General features: G+C 41.6%; 1 protein-coding gene across 1 annotated transcript in view; it reads left to right on the forward strand.

Moving 5' to 3' along the window:
* Window positions 1-20730, forward strand: part of RAP1A (RAP1A, member of RAS oncogene family) — an 88056-nt gene that overhangs the window by 28193 nt on the left and 39133 nt on the right. Inside the window, exon 2 of the mRNA XM_077481531.1 lies at window positions 17129-17196. The gene's annotated coding sequence lies outside the window, so the exon portion shown is untranslated. The remainder of the gene's footprint in view (window positions 1-17128; window positions 17197-20730) is intronic.

Consider the following 20730-nt stretch of genomic DNA (forward strand, 5'->3'; position numbering starts at 1 on the left):
AGTCCTAATAAAAATCACAGATCGACGCCATTAATAGTAAAAAAAAATAATAAAAATTACAAATATCCCCTAATTTGTAGACGTTATAACTTTTGTTTTTATTTTTTGGATATTTATTATAGCAAAAAGTACAAAATGTGTGTGTGTGTGTGTGTGTGTGTGTGTTTTTTTTTTTTTTCTTCAAATTTGTCGCTCTTATTTTTTGTTTAGAGTGCAAAAAAAACCAAAAAAAAAAACCGCAGAGGTGGTCAAATACCACCAAAAGAAAGCTCTATTTGTGGGGAAAAAAGAACTTAAATTTTGGTTTGGGTAAAACGTTGCAACGACAGTGCTGTGTCTCAAAAAATGGCCAGGTCAGGAAGGGGGCAAATCCTTCTGGGGCTGAAGTGGTAAGCTGCATTCACACCTATGGGTTGCGGCAACGAGGGCAAAAATTTGTTTTCTGGCTGCTTTCCTGGAAACACGCGAAAAATATGCAAACCTAGTTTGGTTTACTGCCAAAAAAGCGCACAAGCTACATTGGCACATATGTTTTGCGTAGGGCAGCCCATTCTCTTGAATGGGCTGACCTACAGTATGCTGCTGCGTAACAAACCTGGGGAAAAAATTACGTTGCAAAGATGTGAACGCAGCCTTAGGGTGTCTCCATTTTATGGAGGATCAATGGAGCCATGCTAAAGCCAGCCAGAGACTGTGCAATTTCCCCCTAATCTACATAGTCCGAGTAGATGGGGGAATTCCTCCCGCAGAGCTATTGTGTTCTCCTGGCGGAGGAGCCGTCTTATGTGGGAGATCACAATGATTACTAGTGGCTATAGCTGCTGGCAATAATCGCATAAAAAATGACAGGCTGGTTGTACCCAAGTTAATCGATTGATCAACTTGGGTACAATCAGCCTTGCCCATACATGGTTTGAATCTTGGCTGGTCCCTGCTGAACCGGCTGAGATTTGAACGGTCTATGGCTGACATTAGAAAGCAGCATTGTCAGTCTGGGAGGAGCGTAGTTTTAGTTGCCCTAGCAGATTTAGGTGGACTTGACTAAAGCCTCATACACACAATCTGAGTCGGTAAGGAGAATATTTGCTCACTTCCTGGGTGTCTTGTCACTTGGCAAAGGGATTTCATACTCTTAGATCTTCATTGGCAATTCACTTAAGGACGTTTATATGGATTGATTTTACTACACTTTCACTTTTTGGGCTTTAGTTTCTCACTTTCAGCATTTTTCAGCTGATATTTCCAGTCACTTTAAATATTTTCAGAATATGTTTATTTTATATACTTAATTTAAATGTGTGTATCTATCTAGTATATTTATGCTGGGTCTATGTTAATCATTTAACATACTTTTTTTTTTTGGCTTAATGGCATGCCATTTTAATGTAAATTTATTTTTCATTAGGATTGCATCACGTAGCGCTTCACTTATTTGTATTTTTCACTGATTTAGGTGTTTTGTGTATTCTAAACTCGAAGAGCTGGCTGCTCCATTGATTAGTATTCTTGGATATTCATATCCCTTCTGTAGCGCAGCGTTTTGCCTTTTTTACTATTTGTGTTTCCATTGGATTTATGTTGTCAAAAAGTTTGTTTGCAGAGCGAACTTTTGTCAGATGAAAACCGAAAAAGTTTGTCCAATGGAGGTGGAGGTGGTCAGAGACTGGCGTCATGGTTCAGGAGGTGGTCAGAGACTGGCGTCATGGTACAGGAGGTGGTCAGAGACTGGCGTCATGGTACAGGAGGTGGTCAGAGACTGGCGACATGATAAAAGAGATAAGGGTGTTGTCCCCTGTGCAGCCAGTGATGCAGCGAAGAGAGGAGAGCCGCCTCCCCCGTCTGGTTCAATAGAGCGCCGGGAACATCACAGCTTTTAATTTCAATAGCTGTGTGTTCCCCCATTGCGAGCTGTCGCATACAGCCCCTCCCCCTTGTCCAGGGAACTGTGATAGATCACCCGTCCAATCTCACATGATATGACGCCGGTTTCTCTCTCCCCTCTCTGTACTGATCTGTGCAGTGGAGGGGAGAGGTCGGATGGAAGCAGCCATCCCTCCATACCCAGCCCGATACTCTGCCAGCCCGATACTCTGCCAGCCCGATACTCTGCCAGCCCGATACTCTGCCAGCCCGATACTCTGCCAGCCCGATACTCTGCCAGCCCGATACTCTGCCAGCCCGATACTCTGCCAGCCCGATACTCTCAAGGTTATCCAAAGGATTAATTAGCTTTAAAAAAAAAAAAACCCACTAGAGTCATAAAAAAAAAAAAAAAACGGATAGTCGTTGTCTAATCGAAAAAATAATCGATAGATTAGTTGACAGACAAATTAATTGTTAGTTGCAGCTCTACATGGAACCTGCGATGCAGCCCTGAGGCCCCATTCACACCTGAGCATTTTGTAGCTTGAAACCTGAAGCTACAAAACGCTGGAGGGGAAAAAAAATCAATTTATTCTCTGGATCTGGGTCACGTGTCCTCTCCAAAATGCTTGAAACTCAAACAAGTTCTGGAACTTTTTTTATTTTATTTTTTTAGGCAGATTTGGGCAGTTTTCTGCTTTTTACATTGGTGACCTTTTGACCTGTACAAAATCGTGTAAAAAAACAAAAACAAAAAAACACGACTTTTTGCCTGAAAACGCGAATCTTAAGCGTGAATGGGCCCTAAGTGTGGCTCGGGGTTACCGCTTTTGGTAATGAAAATTCACCGCGAGCCACACTGGGTATTACCACCAGGGAGGTTAAAGTGATTATAAACCCTTTACAACCACTTTTGACGACAGGTAAGCCTATAAGGCTTACCTGTAGCAACCCCCAATAAATCTCCTAAACCTGCACAGATATCCCCTGTATCAGCATGTTTCCAACAATATTGGCACATGCGCACTGAAGCAGTAGTACGTACGTGCCGTTGTTTTAGTTGTGTGCATTTACCGGCAGCTCCCGTGCGCATGCATTCCAGTGACATCATCGTGGCTCCGGCCAATCACAGTGCCGGAGCCCGTGATACCCGGAAGTAACTCCGGGAGCGGTGTGCGAGGACTGCTGCTGGGGCTTCGATCTAAAGTGGAATGCCTGTGTAATCTTCCTGTAATGTCCGATCCAAATCGCAAGAATATAGATGAGGATCTGACTAAGTAGTACAAGAACCTTTTCTAAAGTTGAAGTGACTTCAGTAGTGCTAATTAACGTGGATGTAAACTCTCACATATAGCCTCAGACGATACACAGAGATGAAACAAATCTTCCTACATGTATACAGTTTTGCATGTATACCTGCAGTCTTTTCCTTTCTATAATCATTAGAAAGTGCTCATCGTTAAAAATCTTTCTTCCTGTTTCAACAATGGGTGTGGAGTCTATGGGTATATACTGAGAGCTGATTGTAGGAAAGGTGCACACACCTCCACTCCACATAGGCAGAGGAATGAAGAAACTTGCAGAGCTGTACTGTGGATAGACGAGCTCTCTGTTCATCTAGAAGTTCCCTCACCGACACAAATTTCCAGCAGCTTTTATCTTCTGTGTCAGAGAGCTTGCCAGAAGTTATCGTGCTAATAACAGAGGAACAGAGCAGCAGAAAGACGGGGCACTTAGAGCTTTGGAGAGAGATAAGTAAATACTACAGATATACAGTGCATCCAGAAAGTATTCACAGTTCTCCACTTTTTCCACATTATGTTACAGCCTTATTCCAAAATGGATTCAATTCATTATTTTCCTAAAAATACTACACAATACCCCATAATGACAACATGAAAGAAGGGTGTTTAAATTCTTTGAAAATTAAAAATAAACACAAAATCACTTGTACATAAGTATTCACAGCCTTTGCTTAATACTTTGTTGAAGCACCTTTGGCACTAATTACAGCCTCTAGTCTTTTTGAGTATGAAGCTACAACTTATTTTTAGACAGTTTTTCCCATTCTTCCTTGTTGGACCTCTCAAGCTCTATTAGGTTGGATGGGGAGCGTCTGTGTACAGCCATTTTCAGATATCTTCAGAGATGTTTGATGGGGTTAAAATCTGGACTCAAGGAAATTCAGAGTTGTCCCGTAGCCACTCCTTTGTTATCTCGGCTGTGTGCTTAGGGTCAATGTCCTGTTGGATGGTGAACCTTTGCCCCAGTCTGAGGTCCAGAGCACTCTGGAGCAGGTTTTCTTCAAGGATGTCTCTATACATTGCTGCATTCATCTTTCCCTCAAGCCAAGACTAGTCTCCCAGTTCCTGTCGCTGAAAAATATCCCCACAGCATAATGATGCCACCACCATGCTTCATTGTAGGCATAGTATTGGCCAGGCGATAAGCCATGCCTGGTTTCCTCCAGACATGATGGTTAGCATTCAGGCCAAAGAGTAAAATCTTTGTTTCACCAGACAATTTTGTTATGGTTTGAGAGTCCTTCAGGTGCCTTTTGCCAAACTCTAGCTGGGCCGTCATGTGCCTTTTACTGAGGAGTGGCTTCCGTCTGGCCACTCTACCATACAGGCCTGATTGGTAGAGTGCTGCAGAGATGGGTAGATACATAGTAGGTGAGGTTGAAAAGACACACAAGTCCATCAAGTCCAACCTATGTGTGTGATTATATGGCAGTATTACATTGTATATCCCTGTATGTTGTGGTCATTCAGGTGCTTATCTAATAGTTTTTGAAACTATCCATGCTCCCCGCTGAAACCACCGCCTGTGGAAGGGAATTCCACATCCTTGCCTCTGTTATGCCTCATGCACACTATCTGATTTTTTTGCAGATTTTTTTTTTCCTTCAGGTTTACAAAAACCATGTAGTGCAAGGGCCTGACTGATTGCCTACAAATTGGAACGCCTAAGGTTTGACCTCATATTATATGGTTTTGGTAAATCTGAAGGAAAAACGTATAGTGTGTATGGGGCTTTACAGTAAAGAATCCTCTACGTAGTTTATGGTTAAACCTCTCTTCTTTATCGTACATCAGGGGACACAGAGCCATAGTAACTATGTGGGGTATAAGACAAGAAACAAGAAGTTCACTTCCTATATAGCCCCTCCCATTACTGGGAGCACCTCAGTTTTTTTGCCAGTGTCTTAGGTGTTGGTCACGAGTAAATATGTGCTATGCAGAGGCTCCACTGGAGTAATCCTTGCTGGAGCAAGCTTTGCAACCGGATCCATTCATGGTGCCATTGAGGCCAAGGTGGATGGTACCCAGGCCTCTTGGTGGAAGAAACAAGGTTTTGCCTGTAACGCCTCTTTGGGAGCTGGACCCTGGGATCCAGTGCTTTGGTCATACTACAATACCATAAAGCTTCCTGGCAGTGTGCTATACAGGCCCAAGGCAGTGGAACCCCGATAAAAAGGGACCCCAGTCCTTGAAGTTTTTTTTAATGGAGCCTGCCATGATGGGTCAAGATTGGGTCTGTATGATTATACCACAGAATCCTGCGGTGGGTTAGGGTAAGTGTGAAGTTTCCTAGGGGGAAATTAAAAACTTCCTTTGGACTTCTAAAGCGCACTCTACCAGGGCTGTTAGTGCTTTATGGGCAGTGCATCACCAAGCTTCCATGGCTCAGATCTGCAAGGCCGCAACCTGTTCTTTAGTCCCTACATTATCTAGATTCTATCAGGTGGATGTAAAAAGGCATGAGGCTATCGCCTTTGGGCGCAGTGTGCTGCAGGCAGCATCATAGGTCTTCAAGTCTGATGGCGTCCTGTTTTGTTTGTGTCTCCCTCTCCTCAGCATTGCTCTGGCATGTCCCACGTAGTTATTACTATGGCTCTGTGTCCCGTGATGTACGATAAAGAAAATATGATTCTTTTTTATAACTTTCCTGTAAAATCCTTTTCTTGGAGTACATCATGGGACACAGAGGTCCCTCCCCTCTTCTAATACACGTATATTGCTTTGCTACAAACCTGAGGTACTCCCAGTAGTGGGAGGGGTTATATAGGGAGTGGACTTCCTGTTTTAGGGCATGCCAGTGTCCATCACCTAAAGGTGGCCTATATACCCCACATAGTTATTACTATGACTCTATGTCCCGTGATGTACTCCAAGAAAATGATTTTACAGGTAAGCTGTTATAAAAATTCTATTTTTGTTTAAAGCGGAGGTCCAGCCTAAAATGGACCTTCCGCTCATCGGAATCCTCCCCCCCTCCGGCGCCACAATTGGCACCTTTCAGGGGGGAGGGGGGTGCAGTTACCTGGATAATCCAGGTAAATGCACCCACTTCCGGGATAGCTCTCTGCGGAAAGGGGCGTAGATTACGCCCCTTTCCGTAAGTGCCCGCCCCTTTCCGCAAGTGCCCCGCTGCCTGCTGGGAAAACACACAGATCCCAGAGGCAGCGGGGACCGTCCTTATTGCGCGACTCGCGCATGCGCAGTAGGGAACCGGGAAATGAAGCTGAAAGGCTCCATTTCCTGATTCCCATACCCAAGATGGCGGCGGCAGCACCCGAGAAACAATCTACAGATCGGCTTCGGGTGCCGACATCGCGGGCGCGCTGGACAGGTAAGTGTCACTATTTTAAAAGTCAGCAGCTGCAGTATTTGTAGCTGCTGGCTCTAAAAAAAAAAAAAAAAAAAAAAAAACGCGGAGTCCCGGCGGACTCCCGCTTTAATTTTCAAAGATTTCTAACATACTACTTTCACGTTGTCATTATGGGGTATTGTTTGTAGAATTTTGAAGAAAATAATGAATTTAATCCGTTTTGGAATAAGGCTGTAACATAACAAAATGTGGAAAAAGTTAAGCACTGTGAATACTTTCCGGATGCACCGTATGTGCCCTGGTCAGATTTCATGAATGGGGTTTTTTCAAAGACCACTCTCATTGACTAACATGGATTTCATATGGCAGTGTGAACCGAGGGAAATACAGAATGTTTTAAAGCAGTCACAGATAAATCTTAAAATACTATTCTTTTATCTGTTGTCCTTGGAACTTTTTAATGAGCACTGCAAGCCTGTTGTATTACTAACTTGAAAGTAAAGTGGATTACTATTAACGTACTATAGGAAAACTGCTCCTACCCCCCTTTTTATTTATTTATTTTTGTGTGTGTGTTCATACATATTTGAGACACACCATTTTGCTTTCAAATTTACAGCCAAGGAATACTACAGAAAGTAGTGGCTTTGTACTTTTAAAGTGCACAAAAAGGCTAAATTTCTTATTCTTACAGTACAGGACACAGGATCTTGGTCTTACCCATGGGTTATATGCAGATACTGTCTGGTAATTGTATACTGGCAAAAAAAAATGCTGCACTGCAGTGACATTCTTGGTATACCCTTGCCCATTCCCAGCAAGCCTAAACCTTGTCATAGATGAGTATAAAAGAACAAAAAAAGTAAACGTTCTTTCCATTCAATATTTACTGCCTTAACCACTTAAGGACCGCCTCACGCTGTTGTACGTCGGCAGAATGGCATGGCTGGGCACAAGCATGTACCTGTACGTTGCTTTTTAAGTGCCTAGCTGTGGGTCCTGAGCTCCGTGACCATGGATCGGGCCACAGAGCTGAAGAACGAGGAGAGGTCTGTGTAAACAAACCTCTCCCCGTGCTTCCCTGTGTGGCTGTCACCAATCGTCTGTTCCCTTTTATAGGGAAAGAATATGAGTGACGTCACATGCCAAGCCACGCCCCCTACAATAAAAAAAACATAACGTCATACATAAGCCCTACAGTGCTCCCTAGTGGTTACCTCCTTCACTGCCAGTGTCATTTACACAGGAATCGGTGTATTTAAATAGCACTGATTGCTGTATAAATGACAATGGTCCCGAAAATGTCTGATGTGTCCGCCATAATGTCGCAGTCACAATAAAAATTGCTGATCGTTGCCATTACTAGTAAAAAAAATATTAATAAAAATGCTATAAAACTATCCCCTATTTTGTAAACGCTATAAATTTTGCGAAAATCAATAATCCCTAATTGCGATTTTTATTTATTTATTTTTACCAAAAATATGTAGAAGAATATGTATTGGCCTAAAATGAGGAAAAAAATATATTTTTTATATATTTTTTGGGGATGTTTATTATAGCAAAAAGTAAAAAATATTGCATTTTTTTCAAAATTGTCGCTCTATTTTTGTTAAAAGCGCAAAAAATAAAAACCGCAGAGGTGATAAAATACCACCAAAAGAAAGCTCTATTTGTGGGAAAAAAAGACGCCAATTTTGTTTGGGAGCCACGTCGCACCACCGCGCAATTGTCAGTTAAAGCGACGCAGTGCCGAATCGCAAAAAGGGGCCTGGTCCTTTGGCTGTAAATTGGTCCGGGGCTTAAGTGGTTAATCATGGTGTTTGAAATTTTCAAGCAAATTTCAACATTTTACCGATTTTGTGTTCAACACTAAACATATTTTTTTCCTGTTTGAGTTCTACTACTACCCCTACTGCTCAGATGCATTTCACTTAAAACATTTTTTTCAAATGATTGACCTACAGTTGAAACGTTTCCAACACGTTCGTTCGTTCGTTTTCAGTCTTGAAATGGAAATCTGAGCTAAAAATAAAACTCAATAGTGCAAATAGAGGGTGGGTAAGGTTAACCCAAAAAAACCATCAATGTCTTTGTGGAGGAAAAATCCAGGTGTAGAAAAGTCCACTGCAGCTCTTCTTACCGGGGTATTGGATCTCCTCTCTACTCTAAAACAAATGTAAGGCTCTATCATCTACTGAGGAATTTGCTCACAATGAGATGTCTAATATATTGCAGCTTGCCCATCATTTGATGTTGTGACTGCATTACAGGGGGTTCCTGGGTTACGAACCCGTTAGGGAAATTCCTCTTGTTTGGAATCCGGAAATGTTTGTAAGTCGGCCACGCGTGCGCCCTGTTCGTAAGTAGGAGTGGTTCGTAAGTCGGAGCTCCTTGTAGTTTTCTTTTTTAGGCTTTTTTCCATCTGTTTTCCCCTGGTGATCAGGCCAGTAACATACCTCTTGTGTTAGAAAAGCACAACTCTGGCTGAAGTAGCACCAGACACCTTTGGACGGCAGAATTGATAGTCTGGGGAGTAGGGTAGTGTTATGCTGGCCATGTACAAATCGAAATTCAGCTGGTCTCTGCTGAAATGGTTGAATTTGGATCCATCTGTTGCCATGCCTGGCCTAGTAATCGACTCCTGGGAAATTTGTGTTTGATCAGCACATGCAGCTAATTGGCTGCAGTGCAGATCAGTGTAGTCTGACAGCGGAAGTCTTCTATTGGAGTACAATTTTATTTCTAATCGGCCAGATCAAAAAAAGATGTATGGCCAGTTTTAAATGCACTAGCAGATTTAGATATACTTATAAAGCATGAGCTGAAGTTTGGCTTCCATTTTTTAAGTAGATGCAGCAACAGATTTTTCTTTTTTCCTTTAGGGATCAAGGTTTCATATAAATAAAAGCTGATCATTGTAAGCTATTTCAGTTGTAAATGGTTTGTCTCAACCCTCTAACTGCTTAAAATATGCGTGTTCTGTTGAAAAACAGGATTATTTTTAGGAAAATACTGTTTGCATTGATCACTAATTCTATACTATGTAGAAGGTTAGGCTTATTCAAAGATTGAAAAAGCATATATCGTATTTATTGACGTATAACACGCACATTCGTTTTAAGAGGGAAGTTTCAGGAAAAAATTTACATTTTAAAGAAGGCAGCTAAAATTGAAGTATTGGCGTATAACATGCACAGGCTATTTGCACCCGATTTTCATGGTGAAAAAGTGAGTGTTATACGCCAATAAATACAGTGTATATATATATATATATATATATATATATATATATATATATATATATATATATATATATATATATATATATATATATTTATATTTATAATGCATGACAGCCCCCAACTGCATTAAAATAAATATCTTTATTCTATATGTTATACTACATAAATTATACACATTTAACACGAGGAATTGCTATATACCGTTTGCTTTTGTGTTTAATACTGCTTTAGAGATACCATTGTTACCCTTGTTTATGCGGTATGCTCATATTCAGCATTAGAACAGCTCTTCCTGCACATCTCTAGCATTGGGTTCCTTAACTGCTTCCCACACCCGGTGCATTGTGGGGGATCTGATGCACAATTGCAGGCACGAGAGCAGGGGTTGAGATTTGTACGTGTGTGTAAACACACAAATCCCTGTCCTGTCAGGGGAAGAGAAAGTGATCGTGTGTTCCTACTAAGTAGGAACAACAATATGTCTCCTCCCCCAGTCAGTCCAATCCCCTCAGAACACACAGAGGAAACACACGTTTAACCCTTTGCCCCCTAGTTTTAAACCCTTCCCTGCCAGTGAAATTTATACAGTAATCAGTGGCTATTTTTAGCTCTTATCACTGTATAAATGTCAGTGGTCCCAAAATAGTGTCAAAAGTGTCTGATCTGTCCACTGCAATGTCGCCATCCTGATAAAAATCGCTGATCCCCTCTATTACAAGTAAAAAATTAAATAAAAATGCCATAAATCTATCCCCTACTTTGTAGACGCTATAACTTTTGCGTGAACCACTCCGTATACGCTTATTGCGATTATTATTATTTTTTATTTTTTTGTACCAAAAATATGCAGAAGAATACATATTGGCCTAAACTGCTGAGATTTTTTCTTTTTTTTTAGCTTTTCTTTTTTTAAATTGGAAGAATTATTATAGCAAAAATGTAAAAGTACAGTGTTGTTTTTTTTTTTTTTTTTCCTTTAAATTGTTGCTCTTTTGTTTATAGCGAAAAATATAAAAAACACAGAGGTGATCAAATACCACCAAAAGAAAGCTCTGTTTGTGGGGAAAAAAAAATGCCCTAAATTTTGTTTGGGTACAGCGTCGCACGACTGCGCAATTGTCAGTTAAAGCGACACAGTACCATATCACAAAAAATGGCCTGGTCAGGAAGGTGTTCAATTCTTTTGGGGCTGAAGTCGTTAAAATTGCCCAAACCTGTGAAGGCCTTCCAATATGCTTTTAGAATCTGTCTTGTACAGTGACTGGCTATACCCTACAAATCTCTTTGCTGAGCAATATCCTATTGGGGAGGGTTTCCTTCTGTGGACCGTGGACAGTTCCTTTGTTGGCCCATCCGTTTATGTCCCCTTTCACACTACCACTTGCTGCGATTTTACCGCAATTTGACACGATTTCAGGGTATGCCTGTGTAACTCGCATCAAAGTCTGACCAAAGTAGTACAGGGACTACTTTGAAGTTGGTGTGACTTAAAGTCGCACAGATATGAATGGTACTCATTGGGGTACAACTTGTGCGACTTGGGACTGCAAAGTCGCATGACAAGTGTGAAAGGGGCGTTAACAAGACTCCTTGTGGAGGATAATCCTGTGTTCGAGGACTCTGCAGATGAGGAAAAAGCCCTTTTTTTTTTTTTTTTTTAAGGCCCGTACACACGATCAGAAAATCGTATGAAAATATAGCTTTCTAAGCGATCGTATTACATTCTTATCAGCAGTATACAGCTTTTCGAAAACCGATCACAATAAATACAAAATTATGCAGCAGGACACGCACACTACAACACGTTAAATCACTTAAAGAGGAAGTAAACCCTGATGTAGTGACCTTTATTCAGCAGAATGAGGTTCTGGAAAAAATGGAAGCAGAACAATATCCTGGGTGTAAATGAAAACCGGACACTACCTTCAGTAGGAAATTAGGGTGAGGACACAATACAACCTTATTCTTATGAATAATCGAATATGGCTCTTTACAAGAAAGAACAGCCAACTCTGATACTCTTCTTGCAGAAGATATGGAAACCAAAAAAACTATTTTTTAGTATAAGCTCAAAAGACTTTTTCTGTAACGCCGACAGGCCTAAATTGAGGTCCCAAGGGTTCAGGGGTGACCTAACCAGAGGATTAATCGGCGTTACCTCCTGAATAAAGCTACGAACCAGAGAGTATGACTAAGCAGCGTATTTGGTGTGAAACATGTCAGCGGCTGTGCAGTTAGTCTGTATACAAGCCTAGATGCTATGATTTTAATTGCATTTTTGAAATCAAGTTAAATAATTTGGAGTGCGGCTATCCAGCTACATCTTTTCTACTTCAGTTCCTGTTGCAAAGCTGGCACCTCGTGGGATTGTGGAGACAGCTGTTTTGGGAGAAGTCATTACCTTGAAGCGGTAATTCTTTGTGTTCTTAGTATGACGCAAGTGGTTGTTGAAAAAACACGGCTATTGCCGACACCTGACTTTTGATAGTATTCAAGGCCAGCTTCATTTCTAATCTCATCTGTAAAGATTCAAGGATCCTGCCCATGACATATTTCCTGGGGTGCCAACCACTGGATTCACACCAGGAGACAAATGCCTTCCAGATTCTATAATATATGACTCTGGAGGCCGGCTTCCTAGCATTAATCAAAGTAGAAACTACTGAACCAGACAGCCCACGGTCTTTCAGAATGTGGGTCTCAGTAACCAAACCATTAAATGTAGCATTTGTAAGGTAGGATGGAATACCAGACCTTGCGAGAGAAGGTCTGGCTGCAGTGGTAGGATCCACGGGAGTCTCTGATCATCTCCTGTACCATATCCACAGTGAATAGTTCTTGGGAACCTTGAAAAGATTGAAATAAACTCTATGACAGTTTAGAGTAGGGTAATCACCCCCTTAGCCAGGAGGCCCTCGATCACAAGGGGATCTCCAAAAGAAACCCCATCCTTAAGGGACAGGCTTAAGAAAAAAACAAAACAAAAAAAAACACCTTGTTCTAGGTGGGTAAGACAGAAGCAGAACCCCCGGCATAGTTTGGAGGTCCTCAACTTCTGATGAAAGTGTATTCCAGGTTTAGACTTGTAGCACTTGAGGCCTGAGGGGAACAAACAACTTTTTCTAGTCTCAGGAGCAAAAACTCTCTCTCTTTTTTTTTTTTTTTTTTTTTTTCTGGATGAGGAGAGTACTCTTTCCACCCATGATTTCTTTGATGTACTTGTCTAAGAAAGAACCAAACAGGCACTCTGCCTTGAAAGGCATCCTCTTGAGTTGCTTCTTGCATGAGAATTCCGCCAACCAACATATTAAACAAAGGATCCTTCTCACATGAAAGGAAAAGAGGCTCACTTTGGAGACCTGGCATAGTGCATCTGCCAAGCCATTCACTGATTGTTTTTTTTTCATGCTAGTCTCATATCTAAAATTATGTTTACCAAAGTTATGAAAATTCTCGTACGACAGAATAAAAATGCGTAAAGTGGTTGTAAACCATTACAAACCACTTTGACCTACAGGTAAGCCTAGATTAAGGCTTACCTGTAGGTCCAAGAAATATCTCCTAAACCTATATGGTTTAGGAGATATTTGCCCGAAGACAGGCACCGCTGTCTACAGCGCATGCGCCGTAAACAGCAGCGCGCAGGCGCACTGAGCGCGGCATTTCCAACAACGGAGCTGCCGCGCGTGTCGGCTCCCGTGCGCATGCGCGGGAGTGACGTCATCGCGGCTCCGCCGAATGACAGCGGCGGAGCTGCGAGACCACACCGAAAAGATGGATGCGCCGGACTACAGGGGACAGCGGTGACATCGCTGGCTCCTGTGTCAGGTAAGTGACACATAATGGGCTACTATGCGATGCATAGTAGTCCATTATGCTTTGCCTTTGCAGGGAATGAAAGAGGAAGTAAACCCATTCTCTTGATGTTGTGAGAGAGGTCAAGGCCTATTTGAAGGTGACCGCTCAGATTCGTAAAACAGATGTTTTGTTTGTGTTGCCAGAAGGTCCTAAGAGAAGACAGGCAGCTCGTCAAAATCTTCTATTCCTAAATGGATTTGTCAAGTGATTGTTCAAGTTTATGGTTTAAAGAGGAAAATTCCACCTTTTCAAATTAAAGCGCACTCCACCAGGGCTGTTAGTGCTTCCTGGGCAGTGCATCACTAAGCCTCCATGGCTTGAATCTGCAAGGCCGCAACTTGGTCTTCACTCCATACATTTACCAGGTTCTATCAAATAGATGTAAAAGGTCATGAGGATATCTCCTTTGGGTGCAGTGTACTGCAGGTAGCAGTATGAATCTTTGAGGCTCTTAGTGCCCTTCTTTTGTTGTGTCTCCCTCCCTTCAGTTGGCATTGCTATGGGACATCCCACATAGTAACAACTATGGCTCTGTGTCCCGTAATTTACGATAAGAAAATAGGAATTTTGAAACGGCTTACCTGTAAAATCCTTTTCATTGAAGTACATCACAGGACACAGAGGTCCCTCCCTTCTTTCTGGTATACACGTGTATTGCTTTGCTACAAAACTGAGGTACTCCCAGTAGTGGGAGGTGTTGTATAAGGAGTGGACTTTGTCTTAAGGCGTGCCAGTGTCCATCACCTGAAGGTGACCTATAACCCACATAGTAACTAATATGGCTCTTTTGTCCCATGATGTACTTCAAAGAAAAGGATTTTACAGGAAAGCTGTTTTAAAAATCCTATTTTATTTAAATTGTACCTACAGGTGAGTACCTATAGGTTCTGTAAATATCGCCTAAATTTGCACCATTTAGGAGATATTTACTATATACGCTGCTGTCGTCATCGGCCCATGCGCTCTGTGCTGTGACTGGCGGCTCCTGCGCACATGCCTGGCAGTGGCATCATTGCGGCTTTGGCCACTTAGTGCCGGAGCCCGCAAACCTGGAAGAAACTCTGGAAATGCTATCCATCTCAGCGGTGTGCGGGTTCACTGCGAGGGCTTCATTCTATGCGATTCATACTAGCTCATTATGCCTTTGTCTTGCGTTATGCCTTTGTCGCCAGGCGATAATTTACCGCATGTTTTCACTACTGAAATAACGCGTTACTTGACAAAATAACTAATGCGGTATTCTAGTAGCGTTTTTTTTTTTTAGTTTATGCCAGAAAACATATTTTACAACTGCTATGAGGTATGTTATCGAACATTTTAACCACTTCAGCCCCGTAAGAGTTTACCCCCTTCCTGACCAGAGCACGTTTTGCGATTCGGCACTGTGTGGCTTTAACTCACAATTGTGCACCATGGCTCCCAAACAAAATTGATGTCCTCTTTTATTTCTTTTTTTTTTTTTTTTTTTTTTTTTTCCCCTACAAACAGAACTTTCTTTTGGTGGTATTTGATCACCTCTGCGTTTTTTTTGTTTTGTTTTTTTGCTCTATAAACAAAATAATAGTGACAGTTTTGAAAAAAACACATTATTTTTTACTTTTTGCTATAATAGCCCCAAAAAAATCTAAAAAAAAATGTCCTCAGTTTAGGCCATTACGTATTCTTCTACATATGTTTGGTAAAAAAAATCGCAATAAGCGCTTCGTGTGCGCAAAAGTTATAGCATCTACAAAATAGGGGATAGTTTTATGGCATTTTTATAGATTTTTTTGTACTAGCAATGGCGGCGATTAGCGTTTATCATGACTGCGACGTTTTGGTGGACACATCGGACATTTTTGACACATTTTTGGGACCATTGGCATTAATACAGCAATCAATGCTAAAAAAATTGCATTGATTACTGTAGAAATGTCACTGGCAGTGAAGGGGTTAACCATTAGGTGGCACTGTAGGGGTTAAGTGTGTCCTAGGGAGTGATTCTTACTGTGGGGGGGGGGGCTGTGTGTGACACGTCACTGTTCAGAGCTCCCAATTGTCCCAGTGTCACTATGGTTGTTTACATTAGCATCTCCCCGTTATTCCTCACCATGAGACGATTGCGGTATCCCCGTAGATATTGGGTCTGCGGGACCCGCTGTCACGGAGCTCCCGGTGGGCGCGTGCCCGCGAACCGCCTCTTAAAGGGCAACATACAGGTATGTTAATCTGCCTGTACATGCCCTTTTGTCGCAGTATATCTGCGTGAGGCAGTCGGGAAGCGGTTAAAGAAAATACCGCTTTGTGGATGGAGACCAGTATCTCTATGTAATGTTTTATTCACATGGTTAAAAAATTTATATGGAATCCTGTTATGATTTATTATGTCCAAAACAATATACATTCCTTTTAATGATCTGTTAAGATACCTTTGATGTTTGTTGAATGTGGATGCAACTGTATGGTTTACCAATGCCAACATACCAAATTTTCACATGTCCTATTTAGTGCAGTGGTTCGTGCAAAAGCTTACACTTAAATGGTGCATAATTTGGTATTCCTGTTTTGAAAGGTGTCCTGTTTGTTATATAATAACATTGAACTTGTTTGGTAGAGTTTTATTGATCTATATTTAAAAAAAACAATTGGTAACCATGCAGTAGCTAATCTAATGTCCTGCACATTTCTGTCAAGTGAGGCTTGTTTAAGAAGTAAATTAGGAATGCACCGAATGGGTTTTTTGGTGCCGATACCGGAAATGAAAAATACACTAGGCCGAATGCCGATACCGAAAGTGACTGTTTTAAAAAAATATTTTTATACAGGAGATGGTCAGAGACTGGGGGACATGGTACAGGAGATGGTCAGAGACTGCGGGACATGGTACAGGAGATCAATGCAGCCTCACCAGTGCCCATCATATGCAGCCTCACTGTGCCCAGCAGCCTACCAGTGCCCATCATGCAGCCTGCCTGTGCCTCACCAGTGCATATAAACACACACATATATACATGCACACATATAACACACACATAACATAACGCGCACGCACACATCGCGTGCACACAACATACACACATACAAACATACAGATCGCCTTTTTAAAAATTGGCAGCTGCGGCTCTGTACCTTCAATCTCCATGCCGGGTACTGCACTGTAGGGGGAGGCAGAGAGCACACTGTGCTAGGCATTTCTCCCTTGCTTTCACTTTCACAGTAAACGGCATGACCAAGCTCCTGCACATTGGGGATTTACACATTGGCTGAGGATCCATATGCAACCACTCGGGGAGAGGGGACATTACACGGAGACCCCACGGGCCACCTGCAGTATTGGCGAGTAGGAGAGAGGATGGGCACTCCAGAACGACGCCCCTGTGGCGGGTGCAGCACCCGGGGCGGGGCCCTGCCCCATTTCCGGCGCCATTATTGGCATGAATTGTCTTTTGGCAAATTGCCAAAAAGCCAATTTTCGGCAGCTGAAATTTTTTGGTGCATCCCTAAAATTAACAAATCGGCTACATTTTATTTGCTACGTAAACTTAATTGATTATATTTGTATTTTGCAGGTCTGATATAATCTTTACATCGTTATTCTGATATTGGTTGAAGACGGTTTACATGCTGAGGATAGCAGGTATGTGTTGTGTACAGAACTAGACAACTTTTCTTTTTTCCTGTTTCTTCCCCAATTGTTACGAAGTACCTGTATCATAAGTCACGGCTGTAGCCCTTGACAAAAAAAAATGCACCATTGAAATCAAAGGCCTCATTCTTATGCGCGCACCAATCCATATACCTGTACAAAAAACCATCTTTGCTTGCAAGGGATTTACTAGTGTATAGGGCATGGGTCTTCAAACTATGGCCCTCCAGTTGTTCAGGAACTACAATTCCCATCATGCCCAGTCATGTCTGTGAATGTCAGAGTTTTACAATGCCTCATGGGATGTGTAGTTTCGCAACAGCTGGAGGGCCATAGTTTGAGGATCCCTGGTCTAGGGCAAGGCAGCCTGTTTAAATCAGTGACAGGGGACCTGCCACATGTACCTGCACCCTTCTCCAAGCTCATCCCTGACACCACATCCATACAGGTCTTAAGCATGGATCAGCTCTACTATTTTGTGTACATTTTATTTAATTTCTTAATTTGTCTTAAAATGTTAACAAAAAAATTACAACGAAAAATGCTCTGTGTCTCTTACTAAATACTGTATTTATTTAATTTTAAGAGAGAAGCTTCAGGAAAAAAACATAAATTTTAAATAAAGAATTTTGAAGCAAAATAATCGTCTATGCCCATCAATGCAGCCTTGCCATTGCCCATCGTTGCAGCCTAATCTGTGCCCATCTGCAGCCTTGCCCATCATTGCAGCCTGATCAGTGCCCATCTCCAACCTTACCCATCATTGCAGCCTAATCTGTGCCCATCTCCAGCCTTGGCCATCATTGCAGCCTAATCAGTGTCCATCTGCAGCCTTGCTCCTCACTGCAGCCTGATCAGTGGCCATCTGCAGCCTTGCCATTGCCAAAATAGACAGAGCTTGATCTCCTGTGTGTCTTCTGTGTCACGACCCAGTCCTGCTCTTGGCCCGGATCCAATGATGGACATTACTCCAGTCCAATGACAGGACGTTAATGCTAGGAGCCACCCAGGGGGTGGGACTGGGTGTGACGCCAAACCGAGTACACAGGAGATCTGGCTCTGTCTATTTTGGTGGCGCTCATTCTCCTCTGTGGCAGCCTATATCAGCGTATAACACGCACACAATTTTTACCCTATTTTAAGGGGTGAAAAGTATGTGTTATACATCGATAAATATGGTAATTTGGACTGTCTACTTTCCAAAAAGGGGTCATTTGGGGGAATTTGTACTGGTCTGGCATTTTAGAGCCCCAAGTAATTAGGCAGTCAGTACATCAGGATTGATCAACTTTAAAATATATTGTAGATCCCATGGTTTGTAGTCTGTAACTTATTGCACAGACTAATATAATAATAATAATAATAATAATATGCATGGATTTGGGTTATTTTTACCAAAGAAATGTTGCAGAATATAGTATGGCTGAAATTTATGTAGAAAGATTTATTATTAGAAGTTTCTGACTTTTTTCATTTATATAGCAAAAACCCAGTGATGATTAAATACCACCAAAAGTATTCTCTGTCTCAAAAAAATTATAAAAATGTCATATGGATACAGTGTTGCATGACCAAATGGCATTCAAAGTGGGATAGTGCTGAAAGCTGGCCTGGACAGGGGGTTGAAAGTGTTTGGTATTGAAGTTAACCACTACCCGCACAGACCCTAGAGAATAAAATGGCAGTTGTTGCAATTTGTACAACCATATTTGCACAGCAATTTTTCAAATGCAATATTTTGTGAAAAAATGCACTTGAATTTTAATGATTTATAAAAAAAAAACCACAATATATAACTCAGTTTTGGTAAGGTATAGAAGATGTTACACCAAGTAAATGTATACCTAACATGTCATGATGTAGAATTGTGCACATGCTTGAAATGGTGCCAAACTACGGTACGTAAAAATCTCCATAGGTGTCGCTTTAAAAAAATTGTACAGGTTACCCGTTTAGACGGCTAGGATGGCTTTTACAAGAGAGAATTATCGGCTGAAAAGATATACTGAGATGATGCTTGTAGCTGCAATCATTCTGGTATAACCACTTCAACCTAAGCATGTCATATGGAGTCCTCCAGGCAGGAAGTAGTTAAAGGGTCGGGGATTGCTTATTCTGCCGGTAGGGCTGCCCTACATGCAGCAAACAGCTGCTGAGATGTGAACCGAGGGCTTGTTCATACAAATTTGGGGGATGGAAAAACCACATGGTTGAGCCATTTATACCATCTTTAACTATCCCCTATTTAGCTGCAGAGGCAGTAATCAGGGTGGCACATATGCTGTAGCCACAGTTGGAAGCGCTACTCCCCTGGTGAATAGGGCTGGGCTGCAACCACTTGCATTGCACACGATTGTGGCACGGTGATGCTGCTTTTAGGGGGTTACAACAGACGATTAGAAGGTGACATCTCTCTTACGGACCAGTTCATCCCACATGCAGTCCAGTGGGTTTTTTTTTTCTGCATCAAAAATACATAGGAGGTCATATGGTTTTCATACCAGTGCTGTCAGTTTCAGAGTTAGAACAAGTAGAACATGCAGCATTTTTTTTCACTGAGAATGAGGTAAAACGCATTAGAAATGCACTGGAACACACCAAAAATGCACCAAAAAAAACGTCCTTATCTAGTCTATTTTCACACTGGTGCGTGCGGAACACTGCATGTAATTCACGCAGGAATTGCACCGTATTACTGTGCACATCACATCCGATATCTGTGCGGTGCGATTTCAGTGCTACATTTTATATGGCTGAAATCGCATCCACACCAAAGTGATGCAGGAGGCTTTTTTTCCCCCACCGCACCTGAATTGCATTACATGGGTGTTCACAACAAGTGATTCTAGCAAAAAAAATATCTGCCAGTGTGCTGCTAAAGAACTGTAGTGAATGACTATAAATAAGTGTAATGAACTGCTGCAACTACTCTAACAGTGCACTCAAATGGATAATGCCAATAGTGCGTTGTTCAAACCCTTAATAAAAGTATTCGGTATCTACATCATAAAGTGCCAAGTGAGAAATCAAACTATTGCAATTAATATATATACACAAATAAATCAGAACAACCAATAATATAATAATAATAAAATGCATATAAAGTGTCAACAAAATATATAAAGTGCAAATTCAAGGTAAAATAAACATCCAAAGATATGAATTAATCAGCAGTCAGTCCACAGTTTCCGAAAAGTATATGTGCAGAAAAAGCGTGAAACACTGAAAAACTTATAACCACCTTTTTACCACTAAGTGCAGGGCACGCTCACCTTAGTATTTTGAGCACAAGGTCAAAAATCGCCATATGTTTTAACAGTGGGAAATGCTTCGCTATTGAGGTTTTGTGTTCCTTCACATATAATGGTCATTAGAATGTGGAATACTTCTGTTCCACAGTTGTGTAGCTCAAAATAAAACCTACATTCTGCTCATCGTGTAGTATATCAAAACACTGTATGTTTATTGAAAGCAGATATCCCATACACTTACATGTTGCAGTGATTGTATAATGCATGTACATTA

This window comes from Lithobates pipiens, unplaced genomic scaffold (assembly GCF_037356315.1).
Source record: "Lithobates pipiens isolate NorthernLeopardFrog02 unplaced genomic scaffold, aLitPip1_a1.2 Scaffold_16, whole genome shotgun sequence".
In the NCBI taxonomy this organism is placed as follows: domain Eukaryota; kingdom Metazoa; phylum Chordata; class Amphibia; order Anura; family Ranidae; genus Lithobates; species Lithobates pipiens.